Source organism: Haliotis asinina, chromosome 6 (assembly GCF_037392515.1).
Source record: "Haliotis asinina isolate JCU_RB_2024 chromosome 6, JCU_Hal_asi_v2, whole genome shotgun sequence".
NCBI classification, from domain to species: domain Eukaryota; kingdom Metazoa; phylum Mollusca; class Gastropoda; order Lepetellida; family Haliotidae; genus Haliotis; species Haliotis asinina.
Window position 1 is genome coordinate 1,367,501 of NC_090285.1, and position 27,184 is coordinate 1,394,684.

The following is a 27,184-nucleotide window of genomic DNA, read 5'->3' on the forward strand; positions in this document are numbered from 1 at the left end:
AGATGAATGAGATGAAGTTGCGGAAGACATATATTGGAGTATTACTACTGATGCATATTTAGATGAGACGTATTATTTGGTTAACACGCAACATTTGTAACAGAAATATCGAAGTCATTTGCACACAGTGGCTTACAGCTTGACGCTCCTTGTGCCAGAAGAAGGATTCATTTTTTGACTAAGACTTATCACCATTTCAAGCCTGGTGGCTTCTAGAACATCCTGGAGGTGGGTATTATTAGCTACTTTGTTTACAGTGCCATGTAAGAGTTTTATGAGAAGAGTTTTACTTTTTTCTCCTTGACAAGTTGACGAGTTTGTCGAGTTAAATCAGCTCGTGGGCCAGTGAGGGCTTTATTAATAAAGATCCTCGTGTATGAACAAACTTACGTTTTCTACGTGACGACAACATGGCGCGCTTTGTGGCGTTACTAACAAATCGCACAAGAATGGGGCGAGGCGGGTCATGGAGCGTTGATGGACGTCAACGTCAGCCGGGCTCAGATCTACACCAACAGATTTAGCCACCTTTAAAGTTAGGTCATCAGTGTTCTCGTTAGGAGTTTCAGGTATGCCCGATATACGGAGATTGTTCCGACGTGAATATTGTTCACTACGGTCATGTTTTTGAGATAGTGATAGTCTTGCTCTGTGATAGTATTAGTCAAGACTGAGTCTTTCTGCTCAAGGGCTATATTTTTGGCAGTTAACTCCTCCATTTCGAAACATGGAGCGGATGACGTCACTAACAGCCGCGGAGATAACGACAAGAACGTCTATATTTTGAAAAGTTTTCAGCAGTTCACTAACAAGGGAAACAGATTTAGGTTCAGTGTCATCACCATCGAGCTTTTCACTTATCTCGCTGATATTAACAGAGTTACCAGGAACACTTAGTTCAGAGTTATGTTGACACTGGCGCTTTATATCGAAATGTGTCAGGTCGTGGCAAATCTAATGCTTGTCAAGCAGTTTTAACTGACAGATCTTGGACGTGCCTAGTATCACTCGGTATGGAGATGACTTGAGACACTGATAAAAATAGTGCTCTAAAGGGGAAATTTCTCAATATCACACGTGGAACACCGAGGCTTGCTCGGTAAAGGCCGAGTCGGTGACGTCATGAAACGTCTACATGTGACACAGTACCCTACTGATTATATAATGAACTGATAATATATCACATTAACTAAAAAAAAAAAAAACCTGTCATGTAGATCCCCCTCAACATATTTCACTGAGCTTCAACGGCAGTGTAGCTGTGAACCTAATATCAATGAGTGAGCGGTAATCAGTGAATGAGTGTCAATCAGACGTGAAGCACCTGTCGTATCGATCTGTCATTCACCTACAGGTGTAATTAGAAGTTTGTCTATCGCCATATTCAGTACAAGGATGTGCGTATTTTGTGACTCAAGCAAACCTTGTGTTATTACATACACACTTTGAGTCTGGACATAGATACAGGCACTGATCTTTGAATCTTTCTTCTCGATCGAGTACAGGGGACACGTGCATCAGTCAAATAGGAGCTGTCTCAGGTAATCGCCAAGATTAATACAGAATATCTCCAGCTTACAGGTAAGTCTTGGGCGTGGTTGCTCGTGTGCACAATTATCAGTCATACTGAATGTCCACTGTTTAGTGACCAGTGACTGTTCAAGTGAGGGAAACGGAGGCAATACAGTGACCGACCGTTTGTGAGGACAAGAAGTGACCGGTCGGTGTGCAGTAAGTGTGGTTGTGTCGTGTGTGTCGTGGGCACTGTACGGCGTCAAACATGACACGTGATTGATTGATATTGTATGGTGTGCAGTAGCTGGTGGCGGTGTACAGTGTACAGTGAGTATTGAGTATAGAGATACTTCCCCGTAATAACCCAGTGTACAATGTGTAGTATGCAGTGCTGGGCATATGTTTTCATGTGTTGTATGTATAGTGTACAGTGAGTATTGAGTATAGAGATACTTCCCCGTAATAACCCAGTGTACAATGTGTAGTATGTCGTGCTGGGCATATGTTTTCATGTGTTGTATGTACAGTGTACAGTGAGTATTGAGTATAGAGATACTTCCCCGTAATAACCCAGTGTACAATGTGTAGCATGTTGTGCTGGGCATATGTTTTCATGTGTTGTATGTACAGTGTACAGTGAGTATTGAGTATAGAGATACTTCCCCGTAATAACCCAGTGTACAATGTGTAGTATGCAGTGTTGGGCATATGTTTTCATGTGTTGTATGTATAGTGTGACAGTGAGTATTGAGTATAGAGATACTTCCCCGCAACAACCCAGTGTACAATGTGTAGTATGCAGTGTTGGGCATATGTTTTCATGTGTTGTATGTACAGTGTGACAGTGAGTATTGAGTATAGAGATACTTCCCCGTAACAACCCAGTGTACAATGTGTAGTATGCAGTGCTGGGCATATGTTTTCATGTGTTGTATGCATAGTGTGACAGTGAGTATTGAGTATAGAGATACTTCCCCGTAATAACCCAGTGTACAATGTGTAGTATGCAGTGTTGGGCATATGTTTTCATGTGTTGTATGTATAGTGTGACAGTGAGTATTGAGTATAGAGATACTTCCCCGTAACAACCCAGTGTACAATGTGTAGTATGCAGTGCTGGGCATATGTTTTCATGTATTGTATGTATAGTGTGACAGTGAGTATTGAGTATAGAGATACTTCCCCGTAACAACCCAGTGTACAATGTGTAGCATGTTGTGCTGGGCATATGTTTTCATGTGTTGTATGTACAGTGTGACAGTGAGTATTGAGTATAGAGATACTTCCCCGCAACAACCCAGTGTACAATGTGTAGCATGTTGTGCTGGGCATATGTTTTCATGTGTTGTATGTACAGTGTGACAGTGAGTATTGAGTATAGAGATACTTCCCCGTAATAACCCAGTGTACAATGTGTAGTATGCAGTGTTGGGCATATGTTTTCATGTGTTGTATGTACAGTGTGACAGTGAGTATTGAGTGTAGAGATACTTCCCCGTAACAACCCAGTGTACAATGTGTAGCATGTTGTGCTGGGCATATGTTTTCATGTGTTGTATGTACAGTGTGACAGTGAGTATTGAGTATAGAGATACTTCCCCGTAACAACCCAGTGTACAATGTGTAGTATGCAGTGTTGGGCATATGTTTTCATGTGTTGTATGTATAGTGTGACAGTGAGTATTGAGTATAGAGATACTTCCCCGTAATAACCCAGTGTACAATGTGTAGTATGCAGTGCTGGGCATATGTTTTCATGTGTTGTATGTATAGTGTGACAGTGAGTATTGAGTATAGAGATACTTCCCCGTAACAACCCAGTGTACAATGTGTAGCATGTTGTGCTGGGTATATGTTTTCATGTGTTGTATGTATAGTGTGACAGTGAGTATTGAGTATAGAGATACTTCCCCGTAATAACCCAGTGTACAATGTGTAGTATGCAGTGCTGGGCATATGTTTTCATGTATTGTATGTATAGTGTGACAGTGAGTATTGAGTATAGAGATACTTCCCCGTAACAACCCAGTGTACAATGTGTAGCATGTTGTGCTGGGCATATGTTTTCATGTGTTGTATGTACAGTGTGACAGTGAGTATTGAGTATAGAGATACTTCCCCGCAACAACCCAGTGTACAATGTGTAGCATGTTGTGCTGGGCATATGTTTTCATGTGTTGTATGTACAGTGTGACAGTGAGTATTGAGTATAGAGATACTTCCCCGTAATAACCCAGTGTACAATGTGTAGTATGCAGTGTTGGGCATATGTTTTCATGTGTTGTATGTACAGTGTGACAGTGAGTATTGAGTGTAGAGATACTTCCCCGTAACAACCCAGTGTACAATGTGTAGTATGCAGTGTTGGGCATATGTTTTCATGTGTTGTATGTATAGTGTGACAGTGAGTATTGAGTGTAGAGATACTTCCCCGTAATAACCCAGTGTACAATGTGTAGTATGCAGTGCTGGGCATATGTTTTCATGTATTGTATGTATAGTGTGACAGTGAGTATTGAGTATAGAGATACTTCCCCGTAACAACCCAGTGTACAATGTGTAGCATGTTGTGCTGGGCATATGTTTTCATGTGTTGTATGTACAGTGTGACAGTGAGTATTGAGTATAGAGATACTTCCCCGCAACAACCCAGTGTACAATGTGTAGCATGTTGTGCTGGGCATATGTTTTCATGTGTTGTATGTACAGTGTGACAGTGAGTATTGAGTATAGAGATACTTCCCCGTAATAACCCAGTGTACAATGTGTAGTATGCAGTGTTGGGCATATGTTTTCATGTGTTGTATGTATAGTGTGACAGTGAGTATTGAGTGTTGAGATACTTCCCCGTAACAACCCAGTGTACAATGTGTAGCATGTTGTGCTGGGCATATGTTTTCATGTGTTGTATGTACAGTGTGACAGTGAGTATTGAGTATAGAGATACTTCCCCGTAACAACCCAGTGTACAATGTGTAGTATGCAGTGTTGGGCATATGTTTTCATGTGTTGTATGTATAGTGTGACAGTGAGTATTGAGTATAGAGATACTTCCCCGTAATAACCCAGTGTACAATGTGTAGTATGCAGTGCTGGGCATATGTTTTCATGTGTTGTATGTATAGTGTGACAGTGAGTATTGAGTATAGAGATACTTCCCCGTAACAACCCAGTGTACAATGTGTAGCATGTTGTGCTGGGCATATGTTTTCATGTGTTGTATGTACAGTGTGACAGTGAGTATTGAGTATAGAGATACTTCCCCGCAACAACCCAGTGTACAATGTGTAGCATGTTGTGCTGGGCATATGTTTTCATGTGTTGTATGTACAGTGTGACAGTGAGTATTGAGTATAGAGATACTTCCCCGTAATAACCCAGTGTACAATGTGTAGTATGCAGTGTTGGGCATATGTTTTCATGTGTTGTATGTACAGTGTGACAGTGAGTATTGAGTGTAGAGATACTTCCCCGGAACAACCCAGTGTACAATGTGTAGCATGTTGTGCTGGGCATATGTTTTCATGTGTTGTATGTATAGTGTGACAGTGAGTATTGAGTATAGAGATACTTCCCCGTAACAACCCAGTGTACAATGTGTAGTATGCAGTGTTGGGCATATGTTTTCATGTGTTGTATGTACAGTGTGACAGTGAGTATTGAGTATAGAGATACTTCCCCGCAACAACCCAGTGTACAATGTGTAGTATGCAGTGTTGGGCATATGTTTTCATGTGTTGTATGTATAGTGTGACAGTGAGTATTGAGTATAGAGATACTTCCCCGCAACAACCCAGTGTACAATGTGTAGTATGCAGTGTTGGGCATATGTTTTCATGTGTTGTATGTACAGTGTGACAGTGAGTATTGAGTATAGAGATACTTCCCCGTAACAACCCAGTGTACAATGTGTAGTATGCAGTGCTGGGCATATGTTTTCATGTGTTGTATGTACAGTGTGCAGTGAGTATTGAGTATAGAGATACTTCCCCGTAACAACCCAGTGTACAATGTGTAGTATGTTGTGTTGGGCATATGTTTTCATGTGTTGTATGCATAGTGTGACAGTGAGTATTGAGTATAGAGATACTTCCCCGTAATAACCCAGTGTACAATGTGTAGTATGCAGTGTTGGGCATATGTTTTCATGTGTTGTATGTATAGTGTGACAGTGAGTATTGAGTATAGAGATACTTCCCCGTAACAACCCAGTGTACAATGTGTAGTATGCAGTGCTGGGCATATGTTTTCATGTATTGTATGTATAGTGTGACAGTGAGTATTGAGTATAGAGATACTTCCCCGTAACAACCCAGTGTACAATGTGTAGCATGTTGTGCTGGGCATATGTTTTCATGTGTTGTATGTACAGTGTGACAGTGAGTATTGAGTATAGAGATACTTCCCCGCAACAACCCAGTGTACAATGTGTAGCATGTTGTGCTGGGCATATGTTTTCATGTGTTGTATGTACAGTGTGACAGTGAGTATTGAGTATAGAGATACTTCCCCGTAATAACCCAGTGTACAATGTGTAGTATGCAGTGTTGGGCATATGTTTTCATGTGTTGTATGTACAGTGTGACAGTGAGTATTGAGTGTAGAGATACTTCCCCGTAACAACCCAGTGTACAATGTGTAGCATGTTGTGCTGGGCATATGTTTTCATGTGTTGTATGTACAGTGTGACAGTGAGTATTGAGTATAGAGATACTTCCCCGTAACAACCCAGTGTACAATGTGTAGTATGCAGTGTTGGGCATATGTTTTCATGTGTTGTATGTATAGTGTGACAGTGAGTATTGAGTATAGAGATACTTCCCCGTAATAACCCAGTGTACAATGTGTAGTATGCAGTGCTGGGCATATGTTTTCATGTGTTGTATGTATAGTGTGACAGTGAGTATTGAGTATAGAGATACTTCCCCGTAACAACCCAGTGTACAATGTGTAGCATGTTGTGCTGGGTATATGTTTTCATGTGTTGTATGTATAGTGTGACAGTGAGTATTGAGTATAGAGATACTTCCCCGTAATAACCCAGTGTACAATGTGTAGTATGCAGTGCTGGGCATATGTTTTCATGTATTGTATGTATAGTGTGACAGTGAGTATTGAGTATAGAGATACTTCCCCGTAACAACCCAGTGTACAATGTGTAGCATGTTGTGCTGGGCATATGTTTTCATGTGTTGTATGTACAGTGTGACAGTGAGTATTGAGTATAGAGATACTTCCCCGCAACAACCCAGTGTACAATGTGTAGCATGTTGTGCTGGGCATATGTTTTCATGTGTTGTATGTACAGTGTGACAGTGAGTATTGAGTATAGAGATACTTCCCCGTAATAACCCAGTGTACAATGTGTAGTATGCAGTGTTGGGCATATGTTTTCATGTGTTGTATGTATAGTGTGACAGTGAGTATTGAGTATAGAGATACTTCCCCGTAACAACCCAGTGTACAATGTGTAGCATGTTGTGCTGGGCATATGTTTTCATGTGTTGTATGTACAGTGTGACAGTGAGTATTGAGTATAGAGATACTTCCCCGCAACAACCCAGTGTACAATGTGTAGCATGTTGTGCTGGGCATATGTTTTCATGTGTTGTATGTACAGTGTGACAGTGAGTATTGAGTATAGAGATACTTCCCCGTAATAACCCAGTGTACAATGTGTAGTATGCAGTGTTGGGCATATGTTTTCATGTGTTGTATGTACAGTGTGACAGTGAGTATTGAGTGTAGAGATACTTCCCCGGAACAACCCAGTGTACAATGTGTAGCATGTTGTGCTGGGCATATGTTTTCATGTGTTGTATGTATAGTGTGACAGTGAGTATTGAGTATAGAGATACTTCCCCGTAACAACCCAGTGTACAATGTGTAGTATGCAGTGTTGGGCATATGTTTTCATGTGTTGTATGTACAGTGTGACAGTGAGTATTGAGTATAGAGATACTTCCCCGCAACAACCCAGTGTACAATGTGTAGCATGTTGTGCTGGGCATATGTTTTCATGTGTTGTATGTATAGTGTGACAGTGAGTATTGAGCATAGAGATACTTCCCCGTAATAACCCAGTGTACAATGTGTAGTATGCAGTGTTGGGCATATGTTTTCATGTGTTGTATGTATAGCGTGACAGTGAGTATTGAGTATAGAGATACTTCCCCGCAACAACCCAGTGTACAATGTGTAGTATGTTGTGCTGGGTATATGTTTTCATGTGTTGTATGTACAGTGTGACAGTGAGTATTGAGTATAGAGATACTTCCCCGTAACAACCCAGTGTACAATGTGTAGTATGCAGTGTTGGGCATATGTTTTCATGTGTTGTATGTACAGTGTGACAGTGAGTATTGAGTATAGAGATACTTCCCCGTAATAACCCAGTGTACAATGTGTAGTATGTTGTGTTGGGCATATGTTTTCATGTGTTGTATGTACAGTGTACAGTGAGTATTGAGTATAGAGATACTTCCCCGTAATAACCCAGTGTACAATGTGTAGTATGCAGTGCTGGGCATATGTTTTCATGTATTGTATGTATAGTGTGACAGTGAGTATTGAGTATAGAGATACTTCCCCGTAATAACCCAGTGTACAATGTGTAGCATGCAGTGCTGGGCATATGTTTTCATGTGTTGTATGTATAGTGTGACAGTGATCACCATTCATCAAATGGTTGTGTCACTTATGTTTACTAAATACTGCACAGACCATAATGATGTACATTTGAAGTGTGTGTAGTGTCCGTCATACCATGCACATTGTGTAGTGTCCGTTATACCATACACATTGAGTAGTGTACGTTATACCGTGCACATTGTGTAGTGTACGTCATACCATACACATTGTGTAGTGTCCGTCATACCATACACATTGTGTAGTGTCCGTTATACCGTGCACATTGTGTAGTGTACGTTATGCCGTGCACATTGTGTAGTGTCCGTTATACCGTGCACATTGTAGTGTACGTTATACCGTGCACATTGTGTAGTGTCCGTTATACCGTACACATTGTGTAGTGTCCGTCATACCATACACATTGTGTAGTGTCCGTCATACCATGTACATTGTGTAGTGTCCGTTATACCGTGCACATTGTGTAGTGTCCGTTATATCATACACATTGTGTAGTGTCCGTTATACCGTACACATTGTGTAGTGTCCGTTATACCGTGCACATTGTGTAGTGTCAGTCATACCATACACATTGTGTAGTGTCCGTTATACCGTACACATTGTGTAGTGTCTGTTATACCATACACATTGTGTAGTGTCCGTTATACCATACACATTGTGTAGTGTCCGTTATACCATAAACATTGTGTAGTGTCCGTTATACCGTGCACATTGTGTAGTGTACGTTATACCGTGCACATTGTGTAGTGTCCGTTATACTGTGCACATTGTGTAGTGTACGTTATACCGTGCACATTGTGTAGTGTCCGTTATACCGTGCACATTGTGTAGTGTCCGTCATACCATACACATTGTGTAGTGTCCGTTATACCGTGCACATTGTGTAGTGTCCGTCATACCATGCACGTTGTGTAGTGTCTGTTATACCATACACATTGTGTAGTGTCTGTTATACCGTGCACATTGTGTAGTGTACGTTATACCGTGCACATTGTGTAGTGTCCGTTATACCGTGCACATTGTGTAGTGTCTGTTATACCATACACATTGTGTAGTGTCCGTCATACCATGCACATTGTGTAGTGTCCGTCATACCATACACATTGAGTAGTGTACGTTATACCGTGCACATTGTGTAGTGTACGTCATACCATACACATTGTGTAGTGTCCGTCATACCATACACATTGTGTAGTGTCCGTTATACCGTGCACATTGTGTAGTGTACGTTATACCGTGCACATTGTGTAGTGTCCGTAATACCGTGCACATTGTGTAGTGTACGTTATACCGTACACATTGTGTAGTGTCCGTTATACCATACACATTGTGTAGTGTCCGTCATACCATACACATTGTGTAGTGTCCGTCATACCATGTACATTGTGTAGTGTCCGTTATACCGTGCACATTGTGTAGTGTCCGTCATACCATACACATTGTGTAGTGTCCGTTATACCATACACATTGTGTAGTGTCCGTTATACACCATACACTTTGTGTAGTGTCCGTTATACCATGCACATTGTGTAGTGTCCGTTATACACCATACACATTGTGTAGTGTCCGCTATACCGTGCACATTGTGTAGTGTCCGTTATACCGTGCACATTGTGTAGTGTCCGTCATACCATGCACATTGTGTAGTGTCCGTTATACCATACACATTGTGTAGTGTACGTTATACCGTGCACATTGTGTAGTGTACGTCATACCATACACATTGTGTAGTGTCCGTCATACCATACACATTGTGTAGTGTCCGTTATACCGTGCACATTGTGTAGTGTACGTTATACCGTGCACATTGTGTAGTGTCCGTTATACCATACACATTGTGTAGTGTCCGTCATACCGTGCACATTGTGTAGTGTCCGTCATACCATGTACATTGTGTAGTGTCCGTTATACCGTGCACATTGTGTAGTGTCCGTTATACCATACACATTGTGTAGTGTCCGTTATACTGTACACATTGTGTAGTGTCCGTTATACCGTGCACATTGTGTAGTGTCCGTCATACCATACACATTGTGTAGTGTCCGTTATACCGTACACATTGTGTAGTGTCTGTTATACCATACACATTGTGTAGTGTCCGTTATACCATACACATTGTGTAGTGTCCGTTATACCGTGCACATTGTGTAGTGTACGTTATACCGTGCACATTGTGTAGTGTCCGTTATACCGTGCACATTGTGTAGTGTCCGTTATACCGTGCACATTGTGTAGTGTCCGTCATACCATACACATTGTGTAGTGTCCGTTATACCGTGCACATTGTGTAGTGTCCGTCATACCATGCACATTGTGTAGTGTTTGTTATACCATACACATTGTGTAGTTTCTGTTATACCGTGCACATTGTGTAGTGTCAGTCATACCATACACATTGTGTAGTGTCCGTTATACCGTACACATTGTGTAGTGTCTGTTATACCATACACATTGTGTAGTGTCCGTTATACCACACACATTGTGTAGTGTCCGTTATACCATAAACATTGTGTAGTGTCCGTTATACCGTGCACATTGTGTAGTGTACGTTATACCGTGCACATTGTGTAGTGTCCGTTATACCATGCACATTGTGTAGTGTACGTTATACCGTGCACATTGTGTAGTGTCCGTTATACCGTGCACATTGTGTAGTGTCCGTCATACCATACACATTGTGTAGTGTCCGTTATACCGTGCACATTGTGTAGTGTCCGTCATACCATGCACGTTGTGTAGTGTCTGTTATACCATACACATTGTGTAGTGTCTGTTATACCGTGCACATTGTGTAGTGTACGTTATACCGTGCACATTGTGTAGTGTCCGTTATACCATGCACATTGTGTAGTGTCTGTTATACCATACACATTGTGTAGTGTCCGTCAAACCATACACATTGTGTAGTGTCCGTTATACCGTGCACATTGTGTAGTGTACGTTATACCGTGCACATTGTGTATTGTCCGTAATACCGTGCACATTGTGTAGTGTACGTTATACCGTGCACATTGTGTAGTGTCCGTTATACCATACACATTGTGTAGTGTCCGTCATACCATACACATTGTGTAGTGTCCGTCATACCATGTACATTGTGTAGTGTCCGTCATACCGTGCACATTGTGTAGTGTCCGTTATACCATACACATTGTGTAGTGTCCGTTATACCGTACACATTGTGTAGTGTCCGTTATACCGTGCACATTGTGTAGTGTCCGTCATACCATGCACATTGTGTAGTGTCCGTTATACCGTACACATTGTGTAGTGTCTGTTATACCATACACATTGTGTAGTGTCCGTTATACCATACACATTGTGTAGTGTCCGTTATACCATACACATTGTGTAGTGTCCGTTGTACTGTGCACATTGTGTAGTGTACGTTATACCGTGCACATTGTGTAGTGTCCGTTATACCGTGCACATTGTGTAGTGTACGTTATACCGTGCACATTGTGTAGTGTCCGTCATACCGTGCACATTGTGTAGTGTCCGTCATACCATACACATTGTGTAGTGTCCGTTATACCGTGCACATTGTGTAGTGTCCGTCATACCATGCACATTGTGTAGTGTATGTTATACCATACACATTGTGTAGTGTCTGCTATACCGTGCACATTGTGTAGTGTACGCTATACCGTGCACATTGTGTAGTGTCCGTTATACCATGCACATTGTGTAGTGTCTGTTATACCATACACTTTGTGTAGTGTCCGTTGTACCATACACATTGTGTAGTGTCCGTTATACCATACACATTGTGTAGTGTCCGTTATACCGTGCACATTGTGTAGTGTACGTTATACCGTGCACATTGTGTAGTGTCCGTTATACCGTGCACATTGTGTAGTGTACGTTATACCGTTCACATTGTTTAGTGTACGTTACACCGTGCACATTGTGTAGTGTCCGTTATACTATGCACATTGCGTAGTGTCCGTTATACTGTACACATTGTGTAGTGTCCGTTATACCATACACATTGTGTAGTGTCCGTTATACAAGAGACACATTGTGTAGTGTCCGTTATACCATGCACATTGTGTAGTGTCTGTTATACACTATACACATTGTGTAGTGTCCGCTATACCGTGCACATTGTGTAGTGTCCGTTATACCGTGCACATTGTGTAGTGTCCGTCATACCATGCACATTGTGTAGTGTCCGTTATACCGTGCACATTGTGTAGTGTCCGTCATACCATACACATTGTGTAGTGTCCGTTATACCGTGCACATTGTGTAGTGTACGTTATACCGTGCACATTGTGTAGTGTCCGTTATACCATACACATTGTGTAGTGTCCGTTATACCGTGCACATTGTGTAGTGTCCGTCATACCATACACATTGTGTAGTGTCCGTTATACCGTGCACATTGTGTAGTGTACGTTATACCGTGCACATTGTGTAGTGTCCGTTATACCATACACATTGTGTAGTGTCCGTCATACGGTGCACATTGTGTAGTGTCCGTCATACCATGTACATTGTGTAGTGTCCGTTATACCGTGCACATTGTGTAGTGTCCGTTATACCATACACATTGTGTAGTGTCCGTTATACTGTACACATTGTGTAGTGTCCGTTATACCGTGCACATTGTGTAGTGTCCGTCATACCATACACATTGTGTAGTGTCCGTTATACCGTGCACATTGTGTAGTGTCTGTTATACCATACACATTGTGTAGTGTCCGTTATACCATACACATTGTGTAGTGTCCGTTATACCATACACATTGTGTAGTGTCCGTTGTACCGTGCACATTGTGTAGTGTACGTTATACCGTGCACATTGTGTAGTGTCCGTTATACCGTGCACATTGTGTAGTGTACGTTATACCGTGCACATTGTGTAGTGTCCGTTATACCGTGCACATTGTGTAGTGTCCGTTATACCGTGCACATTGTGTAGTGTCCGTCATACCATACACATTGTGTAGTGTCCGTTATACCGTGCACATTGTGTAGTGTCCGTCATACCATGCACATTGTGTAGTGTCTGTTATACCATACACATTGTGTAGTGTCTGTTATGCCGTTCACATTGTGTAGTGTACGTTATACCGTGCACATTGTGTAGTGTCCGTTATACCATGCACATTGTGTAGTGTCCGTTATACAGTGCACATTGTGTAGTGTCCGTTATACCATACACATTGTGTAGTGTCCGTTATACACCATACACATTGTGTAGTGTCCGTTATACACCATACACATTGTGTAGTGTCCGCTATACCGTGCACATTGTGTAGTGTCCGTCATACCGTGCACATTGTGTAGTGTCCGTCATACCATGCACATTGTGTAGTGTCCGTTATACCATACACATTGTGTAGTGTCCTTAATACCGTGCACATTGTGTAGTGTACGTTGTACCGTGCACATTGTGTAGTGTACGTTATACCGTTCACATTGTGTAGTGTCCGTCATACCATACACATTGTGTATTGTCCGTCATACCATACACATTGTGTAGTGTCCGTCATACCATACACATTGTGTAGTGTCCGTCATACCATACGCATTGTGTAGTGTCCGTCATACCATACACATTGTGTAGTGTCCGTCATACCATACACATTGTGTAGTGTCCGTCATACCGTGCACATTGTGTAGTGTCCGTCATACCGTTCACATTGTGTAGTGTATGTTGTACCGTGCACATTGTGTAGTGTATGTTATACCGTGCACATTGTGTAGTGTCCGTCATACCATACACATTGTGTAGTGTCCGTTATACCATACACATTGTGTAGTGTCCGTCATACCGTGCACATTGTGTAGTGTCCGTTATACCGTGCACATTGTGTAGTGTCCGTCATACCATACACATTGTGTAGTGTCCGTTATACCGTGCACATTGTGTAGTGTCCGTTATACCGTGCACATTGTGTAGTGTCCGTTATACAGTGCACATTGTGTAGTGTATGTTGTACCGTGCACATTGTGTAGTGTATGTTATACCGTGCACATTGTGTAGTGTCCGTCATACCATACACATTGTGTAGTGTCCGTCATTCCATACACATTGTGTAGTGTCCGTTATACTATGCACATTGTGTAGTGTCCGTCATACCATGCACATTGTTTAGTGTCCGTTATACCATACACATTGTGTATTGTCCGTTATACCGTGCACATTGTGTAGTGTACGTTGTACCGTGCACATTGTGTAGTGTCCGTTATACCGTTCACATTGTGTAGTGTCCGTCATACCACACACATTGTGTATTGTCCGTCATACCATACACATTGTGTAGTGTCCGTCATACCATACACATTGTGTAGTGTCCGTCATACCATACACATTGTGTAGTGTCCGTCATACCATACACATTGTGTAGTGTCCGTCATACCGTGCACATTGTGTAGTGTCCGTCATACCGTGCACATTGTGTAGTGTATGTTATACCGTGCACATTGTCTAGTGTCCGTCATACCATACACATTGTGTAGTGTCCGTTATACCATACACATTGTGTAGTGTCCGTCATACCGTGCACATTGTGTAGTGTCCGTCATACCATACACATTGTGTAGTGTCCGTTATACCGTGCACATTGTGTAGTGTCCGTTATACCGTGCACATTGTGTAGTGTCCGTTATACAGTGCACATTGTGTAGTGTATGTTGTACCGTGCACATTGTGTAGTGTATGTTATACCGTGCACATTGTGTAGTGTCCGTCATACCATACACATTGTGTAGTGTCCGTCATACCATACACATTGTGTAGTGTCCGTTATACTATGCACATTGTGTAGTGTCCGTCATACCATGCACATTGTTTAGTGTCCGTTATACCATACACATTGTGTAGTGTCCGTTATACCGTGCACATTGTGTAGTGTACGTTGTACCGTGCACATTGTGTAGTGTCCGTTATACCGTGCACATTGTGTAGTGTCCGTCATACCATGCACATTGTGTTGTGTCTGTTATACCATACACATTGTGTAGTGTCTGTTTTACCGTTCACATTGTGTAGTGTACGTTATACCGTGCACATTGTGTAGTGTCCGTTATACCGTGCACATTGTGTAGTGTACGTTATACCGTGCACATTGTGTAGTGTACGTTATACCGTGCACATTGTGTAGTGTCCGTCATACCATACACATTGTGTAGTGTCCGTTATACCGTGCACATTGTGTAGTGTCTGTTATACCATACACATTGTGTAGTGTCCGTTATACCATACACATTGTGTAGTGTACGTTATACCGTGCACATTGTGTAGTGTCCGTTATACCGTGCACATTGTGTAGTGTACGTTATACCGTGCACATTGTGTAGTGTACGTTATACCGTGCACATTGTGTAGTGTCCGTTATACCATACACATTGTGTAGTGTCCGTTATACCATGCACATTGTGTAGTGTCTGTTATACCATACACATTGTGTAGTGTCCGTTATACCATACACATTGTGTAGTGTACGTTATACCGTGCACATTGTGTAGTGTCCGTTATACCGTGCACATTGTGTAGTGTCCGTTATACCGTGCACATTGTGTAGTGTACGTTATACCGTGCACATTGTGTAGTGTCTGTTATACCATACACATTGTGTAGTGTCTGCTATACCGTGCACATTGTGTAGTGTCCGTCATACCGTGCACATTGTGTAGTGTCCGTCATACCATGCACATTGTGTAGTGTCCGTCATACCGTTCACATTGTGTAGTGTATGTTGTACCGTGCACATTGTGTAGTGTACGTTATACCGTGCACATTGTGTAGTGTACGTTATACCGTGCACATTGTGTAGTGTCCGTTATACCGTGCACATTGTGTAGTGTCCGTCATACCATACACATTGTGTAGTGTCCGTTATACCGTGCACATTGTGTAGTGTCCGTCATACCATGCACATTGTGTTGTGTCTGTTATACCATACACATTGTGTAGTGTCTGTTATACCGTTCACATTGTGTAGTGTACGTTATACCGTGCACATTGTGTAGTGTCCGTTATACCGTGCACATTGTGTAGTGTACGTTATACCGTGCACATTGTGTAGTGTACGTTATACCGTGCACATTGTGTAGTGTCCGTCATACCATACACATTGTGTAGTGTCCGTTATACCGTGCACATTGTGTAGTGTCTGTTATACCATACACATTGTGTAGTGTCTGTTATACTGTACACATTGTGTAGTGTCCGTTATACCGTGCACATTGTGTAGTGTCCGTCATACCATACACATTGTGTAGTGTCCGTTATACCGTACACATTGTGTAGTGTCTGTGATACCATACACATTGTGTAGTGTCCGTTATACCATACACATTGTGTAGTGTCCGTTATACCATACACATTGTGTAGTGTCCGTTGTACCGTGCACATTGTGTAGTGTACGTTATACCGTGCACATTGTGTAGTGTCCGTTATACCGTGCACATTGTGTAGTGTACGTTATACCGTGCACATTGTGTAGTGTCCGTTATACCGTGCACATTGTGTAGTGTCCGTTATACCGTGCACATTGTGTAGTGTCCGTCATACCATACACATTGTGTAGTGTCCGTTATACCGTGCACATTGTGTAGTGTCCGTCATACCATGCACATTGTGTAGTGTCTGTTATACCATACACATTGTGTAGTGTCTGTTATACCGTTCACATTGTGTAGTGTACGTTATACCGTGCACATTGTGTAGTGTCCGTTATACCATGCACATTGTGTAGTGTCCGTTATACCGTGCACATTGTGTAGTGTCCGTTATACCATACACATTGTGTAGTGTCCGTTATACACCATACACATTGCGTAGTGTCCGTTATACCATGCACATTGTGTAGTGTCCGTTATACACCATACACATTGTGTAGTGTCCGCTATACCGTGCACATTGTGTAGTGTCTGTTATACCATACACATTGTGTAGTGTCCGTTATACCATACACATTGTGTAGTGTACGTTATACCGTGCACATTGTGTAGTGTCCGTTATACCGTGCACATTGTGTAGTGTCCGTTATACCATACACATTGTGTAGTGTACGTTATACCGTGCACATTGTGTAGTGTCCGTTATACCGTGCACATTGTGTAGTGTACGTTATACCGTGCACATTGTGTAGTGTACGTTATACCGTGCACATTGTGTAGTGTCCGTTATACCATACACATTGTGTAGTGTCCGTTATACCATGCACATTGTGTAGTGTCTGTTATACCATACACATTGTGTAGTGTCCGTTATACCATACACATTGTGTAGTGTACGTTATACCGTGCACATTGTGTAGTGTCCGTTATACCGTGCACATTGTGTAGTGTCCGTTATACCGTGCACATTGTGTAGTGTACGTTATACCGTGCACATTGTGTAGTGTCTGTTATACCATACACATTGTGTAGTGTCTGCTATACCGTGCACATTGTGTAGTGTCCGTCATACCGTGCACATTGTGTAGTGTCCGTCATACTATGCACATTGTGTAGTGTCCGTCATACCGTTCACATTGTGTAGTGTATGTTGTACCGTGCACATTGTGTAGTGTACGTTATACCGTGCACATTGTGTAGTGTACGTTATACCGTGCACATTGTGTAGTGTCCGTTATACCGTGCACATTGTGTAGTGTCCGTCATACCATACACATTGTGTAGTGTCCGTTATACCGTGCACATTGTGTAGTGTCCGTCATACCATGCACATTGTGTTGTGTCTGTTATACCATACACATTGTGTAGTGTCTGTTATACCGTTCACATTGTGTAGTGTACGTTATACCGTGCACATTGTGTAGTGTCCGTTATACCGTGCACATTGTGTAGTGTACGTTATACCGTGCACATTGTGTAGTGTACGTTATACCGTGCACATTGTGTAGTGTCCGTCATACCATACACATTGTGTAGTGTCCGTTATACCGTGCACATTGTGTAGTGTCTGTTATACCATACACATTGTGTAGTGTCTGTTATACTGTACACATTGTGTAGTGTCCGTTATACCGTGCACATTGTGTAGTGTCCGTCATACCATACACATTGTGTAGTGTCCGTTATACCGTACACATTGTGTAGTGTCTGTGATACCATACACATTGTGTAGTGTCCGTTATACCATACACATTGTGTAGTGTCCGTTATACCATACACATTGTGTAGTGTCCGTTGTACCGTGCACATTGTGTAGTGTACGTTATACCGTGCACATTGTGTAGTGTCCGTTATACCGTGCACATTGTGTAGTGTACGTTATACCGTGCACATTGTGTAGTGTCCGTTATACCGTGCACATTGTGTAGTGTCCGTTATACCGTGCACATTGTGTAGTGTCCGTCATACCATACACATTGTGTAGTGTCCGTTATACCGTGCACATTGTGTAGTGTCCGTCATACCATGCACATTGTGTAGTGTCTGTTATACCATACACATTGTGTAGTGTCTGTTATACCGTTCACATTGTGTAGTGTACGTTATACCGTGCACATTGTGTAGTGTCCGTTATACCATGCACATTGTGTAGTGTCCGTTATACCGTGCACATTGTGTAGTGTCCGTTATACCATACACATTGTGTAGTGTCCGTTATACACCATACACATTGCGTAGTGTCCGTTATACCATGCACATTGTGTAGTGTCCGTTATACACCATACACATTGTGTAGTGTCCGCTATACCGTGCACATTGTGTAGTGTCCGTTATACCGTGCACATTGTGTAGTGTCCGTCATACCATGCACATTGTGTAGTGTCCGTTATACCATACACATTGTGTAGTGTCCTTTATACCGTGCACATTGTGTAGTGTACGTTGTACCGTGCACATTGTGTAGTGTACGTTATACCGTTCACATTGTGTAGTGTCCGTCATACCATACACATTGTGTATTGTCCGTCATACCATACACATTGTGTAGTGTCCGTCATACCATGCACATTGTGTAGTGTCCGTCATACCATACACATTGTGTAGTGTCCGTCATACCATACACATTGTGTAGTGTCCGTCATACCGTGCACATTGTTTAGTGTCCGTCATACCGTGCACATTGTGTAGTGTATGTTATACCGTGCACATTGTGTAGTGTCCGTCATACCATACACATTGTGTAGTGTCCGTTATACCATACACATTGTGTAGTGTTCGTCATACCGTGCACATTGTGTAGTGTCCGTTATACCGTGCACATTGTGTAGTGTCCGTCATACCATACACATTGTGTAGTGTCCGTTATACCGTGCACATTGTGTAGTGTCCGTTATACCGTGCACATTGTGTAGTGTCCGTTATACAGTGCACATTGTGTAGTGTATGTTGTACCGTGCACATTGTGTAGTGTATGTTATACCGTGCACATTGTGTAGTGTCCGTCATACCATGCACATTGTGTAGTGTCCGTCATACCATACACATTGTGTAGTGTCCGTTATACTATGCACATTGTGTAGTGTCCGTCATACCATGCACATTGTGTAGTGTCCGTTATACCATACACATTGTGTAGTGTCCGTTATACCGTGCACATTGTGTAGTGTACGTTGTACCGTGCACATTGTGTAGTGTCCGTTATACAGTGCACATTGTGTAGTGTCCGTCATACCACACACATTGTGTATTGTCCGTCATACCATACACATTGTGTAGTGTCCGTCATACCATACACATTGTGTAGTGTCCGTCATACCATACACATTGTGTAGTGTCCGTCATACCGTGCACATTGTGTAGTGTCCGTCATACCGTGCACATTGTGTAGTGTCCGTCATACCGTTCACATTGTGTAGTGTATGTTGTACCGTGCACATTGTGTAGTGTACGTTATACCGTGCACATTGTGTAGTGTACGTTATACCGTGCACATTGTGTAGTGTCCGTTATACCGTGCACATTGTGTAGTGTCCGTCATACCATACACATTGTGTAGTGTCCGTTATACCGTGCACATTGTGTAGTGTCCGTCATACCATGCACATTGTGTTGTGTCTGTTATACCATACACATTGTGTAGTGTCTCTTTTACCGTTCACATTGTGTAGTGTACGTTATACCGTGCACATTGTGTAGTGTCCGTTATACCGTGCACATTGTGTAGTGTACGTTATACCGTGCACATTGTGTAGTGTACGTTATACCGTGCACATTGTGTAGTGTCCGTCATATCATACACATTGTGTAGTGTCCGTTATACCGTGCACATTGTGTAGTGTCTGTTATACCATACACATTGTGTAGTGTCCGTTATACCATACACATTGTGTAGTGTACGTTATACCGTGCACATTGTGTAGTGTCCGTTATACCGTGCACATTGTGTAGTGTACGTTATACCGTGCACATTGTGTAGTGTACGTTATACCGTGCACATTGTGTAGTGTACGTTATACCGTGCACATTGTGTAGTGTCCGTTATACCATACACATTGTGTAGTGTCCGTTATACCATACACATTGTGTAGTGTTCGTCATACCGTGCACATTGTGTAGTGTCCGTTATACCGTGCACATTGTGTAGTGTCCGTCATACCATACACATTGTGTAGTGTCCGTTATACCGTGCACATTGTGTAGTGTCCGTTATACCGTGCACATTGTGTAGTGTCCGTTATACAGTGCACATTGTGTAGTGTATGTTGTACCGTGCACATTGTGTAGTGTATGTTATACCGTGCACATTGTGTAGTGTCCGTCATACCATGCACATTGTGTAGTGTCCGTCATACCATACACATTGTGTAGTGTCCGTTATACTATGCACATTGTCTAGTGTCCGTCATACCATGCACATTGTGTAGTGTCCGTTATACCATACACATTGTGTAGTGTCCGTTATACCGTGCACATTGTGTAGTGTACGTTGTACCGTGCACATTGTGTAGTGTCCGTTATACAGTGCACATTGTGTAGTGTCCGTCATACCACACACATTGTGTATTGTCCGTCATACCATACACATTGTGTAGTGTCCGTCATACCATACACATTGTGTAGTGTCCGTCATACCATACACATTGTGTAGTGTCCGTCATACCATACACATTGTGTAGTGTCCGTTATACCATACACATTGTGTAGTGTACGTTATACCGTGCACATTGTGTAGTGTCCGTTATACCGTGCACATTGTGTAGTGTACGTTATACCGTGCACATTGTGTAGTGTACGTTATACCGTGCACATTGTGTAGTGTACGTTATACCGTGCACATTGTGTAGTGTACGTTATACCGTGCACATTGTGTAGTGTCTGTTATACCATACACATTGTGTAGTGTCTGTTATACCGTTCACATTGTGTAGTGTCCGTCATACCGTGCACATTGTGTAGTGTCCGTCATACCATGCACATTGTGTAGTGTCCGTCATACCGTTCACATTGTGTAGTGTATGTTGTACCGTGCACATTGTGTAGTGTACGTTATACCGTGGACATTGTGTAGTGTACGTTATACCGTGCACATTGTGTAGTGTCCGTTATACCGTGCACATTGTGTAGTGTCCGTCATACCATACACATTGTGTAGTGTCCGTTATACCGTGCACATTGTGTAGTGTCCGTCATACCATGCACATTGTGTTGTGTCTGTTATCCCATACACATTGTGTAGTGTCTCTTTTACCGTTCACATTGTGTAGTGTACGTTATACCGTGCACATTGTGTAGTGTCCGTTATACCGTGCACATTGTGTAGTGTACGTTATACCGTGCACATTGTGTAGTGTACGTTATACCGTGCACATTGTGTAGTGTCCGTCACACCATACACATTGTGTAGTGTCCGTTATACCGTGCACATTGTGTAGTGTCTGTTATACCATACACATTGTGTAGTGTCCGTTATACCATACACATTGTGTAGTGTACGTTATACCGTGCACATTGTGTAGTGTCCGTTATACCGTGCACATTGTGTAGTGTCCGTTATACCGTGCACATTGTGTAGTGTACGTTATACCGTGCACATTGTGTAGTGTCCGTTATACCATACACATTGTGTAGTGTCCGTTATACCATGCACATTGTGTAGTGTCTGTTATACCATACACATTGTGTTTTGTCCGTTATACCATACACATTGTGTAGTGTACGTTATACCGTGCACATTGTGTAGTGTCCGTTATACCGTGCACATTGTGTAGTGTACGTTATACCGTGCACATTGTGTAGTGTGCGTTATACCGTGCACATTGTGTAGTGTCTGTTATACCATACACATTGTGTAGTGTCTGTTATACCGTTCACATTGTGTAGTGTCCGTCATACCGTGCACATTGTGTAGTGTCCGTCATACCATGCACATTGTGTAGTGTCCGTCATACCGTTCACATTGTGTAGTGTATGTTGTACCGTGCACATTGTGTAGTGTACGTTATACCGTGCACATTGTGTAGTGTACGTTATACCGTGCACATTGTGTAGTGTCCGTTATACCGTGCACATTGTGTAGTGTCCGTCATACCATTCACATTGTGTAGTGTCCGTTATACCGTGCACATTGTGTAGTGTCCGTTATACCGTGCACATTGTGTAGTGTACGTTATACCGTGCACATTGTGTAGTGTGCGTTATACCGTGCACATTGTGTAGTGTCTGTTATACCATACACATTGTGTAGTGTCTGTTATACCGTTCACATTGTGTAGTGTCCGTCATACCGTGCACATTGTGTAGTGTCCGTCATACCATGCACATTGTGTAGTGTCCGTCATACCGTTCACATTGTGTAGTGTATGTTGTACCGTGCACATTGTGTAGTGTACGTTATACCGTGCACATTGTGTAGTGTACGTTATACCGTGCACATTGTGTAGTGTCCGTTATACCGTGCACATTGTGTAGTGTCCGTCATACCATTCACATTGTGTAGTGTCCGTTATACCGTGCACATTGTGTAGTGTCCGTCATACCATGCACATTGTGTTGTGTCTGTTATACCATACACATTGTGTAGTGTCTGTTATACCGTTCACATTGTGTAGTGTACGTTATACCGTGCACATTGTGTAGTGTCCGTTATACCGTGCACATTGTGTAGTGTACGTTATACCGTGCACATTGTGTAGTGTACGTTATACCGTGCACATTGTGTAGTGTCCGTCATACCATACACATTGTGTAGTGTCCGTTATACCGTGCACATTGTGTAGTGTCTGTTATACCATACACATTGTGTAGTGTCCGTTATACCATACACATTGTGTAGTGTACGTTATACCGTGCACATTGTGTAGTGTCCGTTATACCGTGCACATTGTGTAGTGTACGTTATACCGTGCACATTGTGTAGTGTACGTCACACCGTGCACATTGTGTAGTGTCCGTCATACCATACACATTGTGTAGTGTCCGTTATACCATGCACATTGTGTAGTGTCTGTTATACCATGCACATTGTGTAGTGTCCGTTATACCATACACATTGTGTAGTGTACGTTATACCGTGCACATTGTGTAGTGTCCGTTATACCGTGCACATTGTGTAGTGTACGTTATACCGTGCACATTGTGTAGTGTACGTTATACCGTGCACATTGTGTAGTGTCTGTTATACCGTGCACATTGTGTAGTGTCCGTTATACCGTACACATTGTGTAGTGTACGTTATACCATACACATTGTGTAGTGTCCGTTGTACACCATACACATTGTGTAGTGTCCGTTATACCATGCACATTGTGTAGTGTCCGTTATACACCATACACATTGTGTAGTGTCCGCTATACCGTGCACATTGTGTAGTGTCCGTTATACCGTGCACATTGTGTAGTGTCTGTTATAACATACACATTGTGTAGTGTCTGTTATACCGTTCACATTGTGTAGTGTACGTTATACCGTGCACATTGTGTAGTGTCCGTTATACCATGAACATTGTGTAGTGTCCGTTATACCATACACATTGTGTAGTGTACGTTATACCGTGCACATTGTGTAGTGTCCGTTATACCGTGCACATTGTGTAGTGTACGTTATACCGTGCACATTGTGTAGTGTACGTTATACCGTGCACATTGTGTAGTGTACGTTATACCGTTCACATTGTGTAGTGTCCGTCATACCATACACATTGTGTAGTGTCCGTTATACTATGCACATTGTGTAGTGTCCGTCATACCATGCACATTGTGTACTGTCCGTTATACCATACACATTGTGTAGTGTCCGTTATACCGTGCACATTGTGTAGTGTACGTTATACCGTGCACATTGTGTAGTGTCCGTTATACCGTTCACATTGTGTAGTGTCCGTCATACCACACACATTGTGTATTGTCCGTCATACCATACACATTGTGTAGTGTCCGTCATACCATACACATTGTGTAGTGTCCGTCATACCATACACATTGTGTAGTGTCCGTCATACCATACACATTGTGTAGTGTCCGTCATACCGTGCACATTGTGTAGTGTCCGTCATACCGTGCATATTGTGTAGTGTCCGTCATACCGTTCACATTGTGTAGTGTATGTTGTACCGTACACATTGTGTAGTGTCCGTCATACCGTTCACATTGTGTAGTGTATGTTGTACCGTGCACATTGTGTAGTGTACGTTATACCGTGCACATTGTGTAGTGTACGCTATACCGTGCACATTGTGTAGTGTCCGTCATACCATGCACATTGTGTAGTGTCTGTTATACCATACACATTGTGTAGTGTCTGTTATACCGTTCACATTGTGTAGTGTACGTTATACCGTGCACATTGTGTAGTGTCCGTTATACCGTGCACATTGTGTAGTGTCCGTTATACCGTGCACATTGTGTAGTGTACGTTATACCGTGCACATTGTGTAGTGTACGTTATACCATACACATTGTGTAGTGTCTGTTATACCGTTCACATTGTGTAGTGTACGTTATACCGTGCACATTGTGTAGTGTCCGTTATACCATGCACATTGTGTAGTGTCCGTTATACCGTGCACATTGTGTAGTGTCCGTCATACCATGCACATTGTGTAGTGTCTGTTATACCATACACATTGTGTAGTGTCTGTTATACCGTTCACATTGTGTAGTGTACGTTATACCGTGCACATTGTGTAGTGTCCGTTATACCATGCACATTGTGTAGTGTCCGTTATACCGTACACATTGTGTAGTGTACGTTATACCATACACATTGTGTAGTGTCCGTTATACACCATACACATTGTGTAGTGTCCGTTATACCATGCACATTGTGTAGTGTCCGTTATACACCATACACATTGTGTAGTGTCCGCTATACCGTGCACATTGTGTAGTGTCCGTTATACCGTGCACATTGTGTAGTGTCTGTTATAACATACACATTGTGTAGTGTCTGTTATACTGTTCACATTGTGTAGTGTACGTTATACCGTGCACATTGTGTAGTGTCCGTTATACCATGCACATTGTGTAGTGTCCGTTATACCGTACACATTGTGTAGTGTACGTTATACCATACACATTGTGTAGTGTCCGTTATACACCATACACATTGTGTAGTGTCCGTTATACCATGCACATTGTGTAGTGTCCGTTATACACCATACACATTGTGTAGTGTCCGCTATACCGTGCACATTGTGTAGTGTCCGTTATACCGTGCACATTGTGTAGTGTCCGTCATACCATGCACATTGTGTAGTGTCCGTTATACCATACACATTGTGTAGTGTCCTTTATACCGTGCACATTGTGTCGTGTACGTTATACCGTGCACATTGTGTAGTGTACGTTATACCGTTCACATTGTGTAGTGTCCGTCATACCATACACATTGTGTATTGTCCGTCATACCGTTCACATTGTGTAGTGTCCGTCATACCATACACATTGTGTAGTGTCCGTCATACCATACACATTGTGTAGTGTCCGTCATACCATACACATTGTGTAGTGTCCGTCATACCGTTCACATTGTGTAGTGTCCGTCATACCGTTCACATTGTGTAGTGTATGTTGTACCGTGCACATTGTGTAGTTTATGTTATACCGTGCACATTGTGTAGTGTCCGTCATACCATACACATTGTGTAGTGTCCGTTATACCATACACATTGTGTAGTGTCCGTCATACCGTGCACATTGTGTAGTGTCCGTTATACCGTGCACATTGTGTAGTGTCCGTCATACCATACACATTGTGTAGTGTCCGTTATACCGTGCACATTGTGTAGTGTCCGTTATACCGTGCACATTGTGTAGTGTCCGTTATACAGTGCACATTGTGTAGTGTATGTTGTACCGTGCACATTGTGTAGTGTCCGTCATACCATACACATTGTGTAGTGTCCGTCATACCATACACATTGAGTAGTGTCCGTTATACTATGCACATTGTGTAGTGTCCGTCATACCATGCACATTGTGTAGTGTCCGTTATACCGTGCACATTGTGTAGTGTCCGTTATACCGTGCACATTGTGTAGTGTCCCTTATACCGTGCACATTGTGTAGTGTCCGTTATACCGTTCACATTGTGTAGTGTCCGTCATACCATACACATTGTGTATTGTCCGTCATACCATACACATTGTGTAGTGTCCGTCATACCATACACATTGTGTAGTGTCCGTCATACCATACACATTGTGTAGTGTCCGTCATACCATACACATTGTGTAGTGTCCGTCATACCATACACATTGTGTAGTGTCCGTCATACCGTGCACATTGTGTAGTGTCCGTCATACCGTTCACATTGTGTAGTGTATGTTGTACCGTGCACATTGTGTAGTGTATGTTATACCGTGCACATTGTGTAGTGTCCGTCATACCATACACATTGTGTAGTGTCCGTTATACCGTGCACATTGTGTAGTGTCCGTCATACCGTGCACATTGTGTAGTGTCCGTTATACCGTGCACATTGTGTAGTGTCCGTCATACCATACACATTGTGTAGTGTCCGTTATACCGTGCACATTGTGTAGTGTCCGTTATACCGTGCACATTGTGTAGTGTCCGTCATACCATACACATTGTGTAGTGTCCGTTATACCGTGCACATTGTGTAGTGTCCGTTATACCGTGCACATTGTGTAGTGTCCGTTATACCG

The 27,184-nt window shown here is 42.4% G+C and overlaps 1 protein-coding gene across 3 annotated transcripts in view; it reads left to right on the top strand.

Annotated features, from left to right (window-relative positions):
* The first annotated feature begins 642 nt into the window (after nucleotides 1-642).
* The window catches only part of LOC137286438 (transient receptor potential cation channel subfamily V member 1-like), a 38,854-nt gene continuing 12,312 nt past the window's right edge, over nucleotides 643-27,184 (top strand). The window contains exon 1 of one of the 3 annotated variants that reach the window (XM_067818300.1): nucleotides 643-1,581. The gene's annotated coding sequence lies outside the window, so the exon portion shown is untranslated. Of the gene's footprint in view, nucleotides 1,582-1,753; nucleotides 1,843-27,184 lie in introns of those variants that run through there. The other 2 variants (XM_067818302.1, XM_067818301.1) reach the window with 2 other exon arrangements.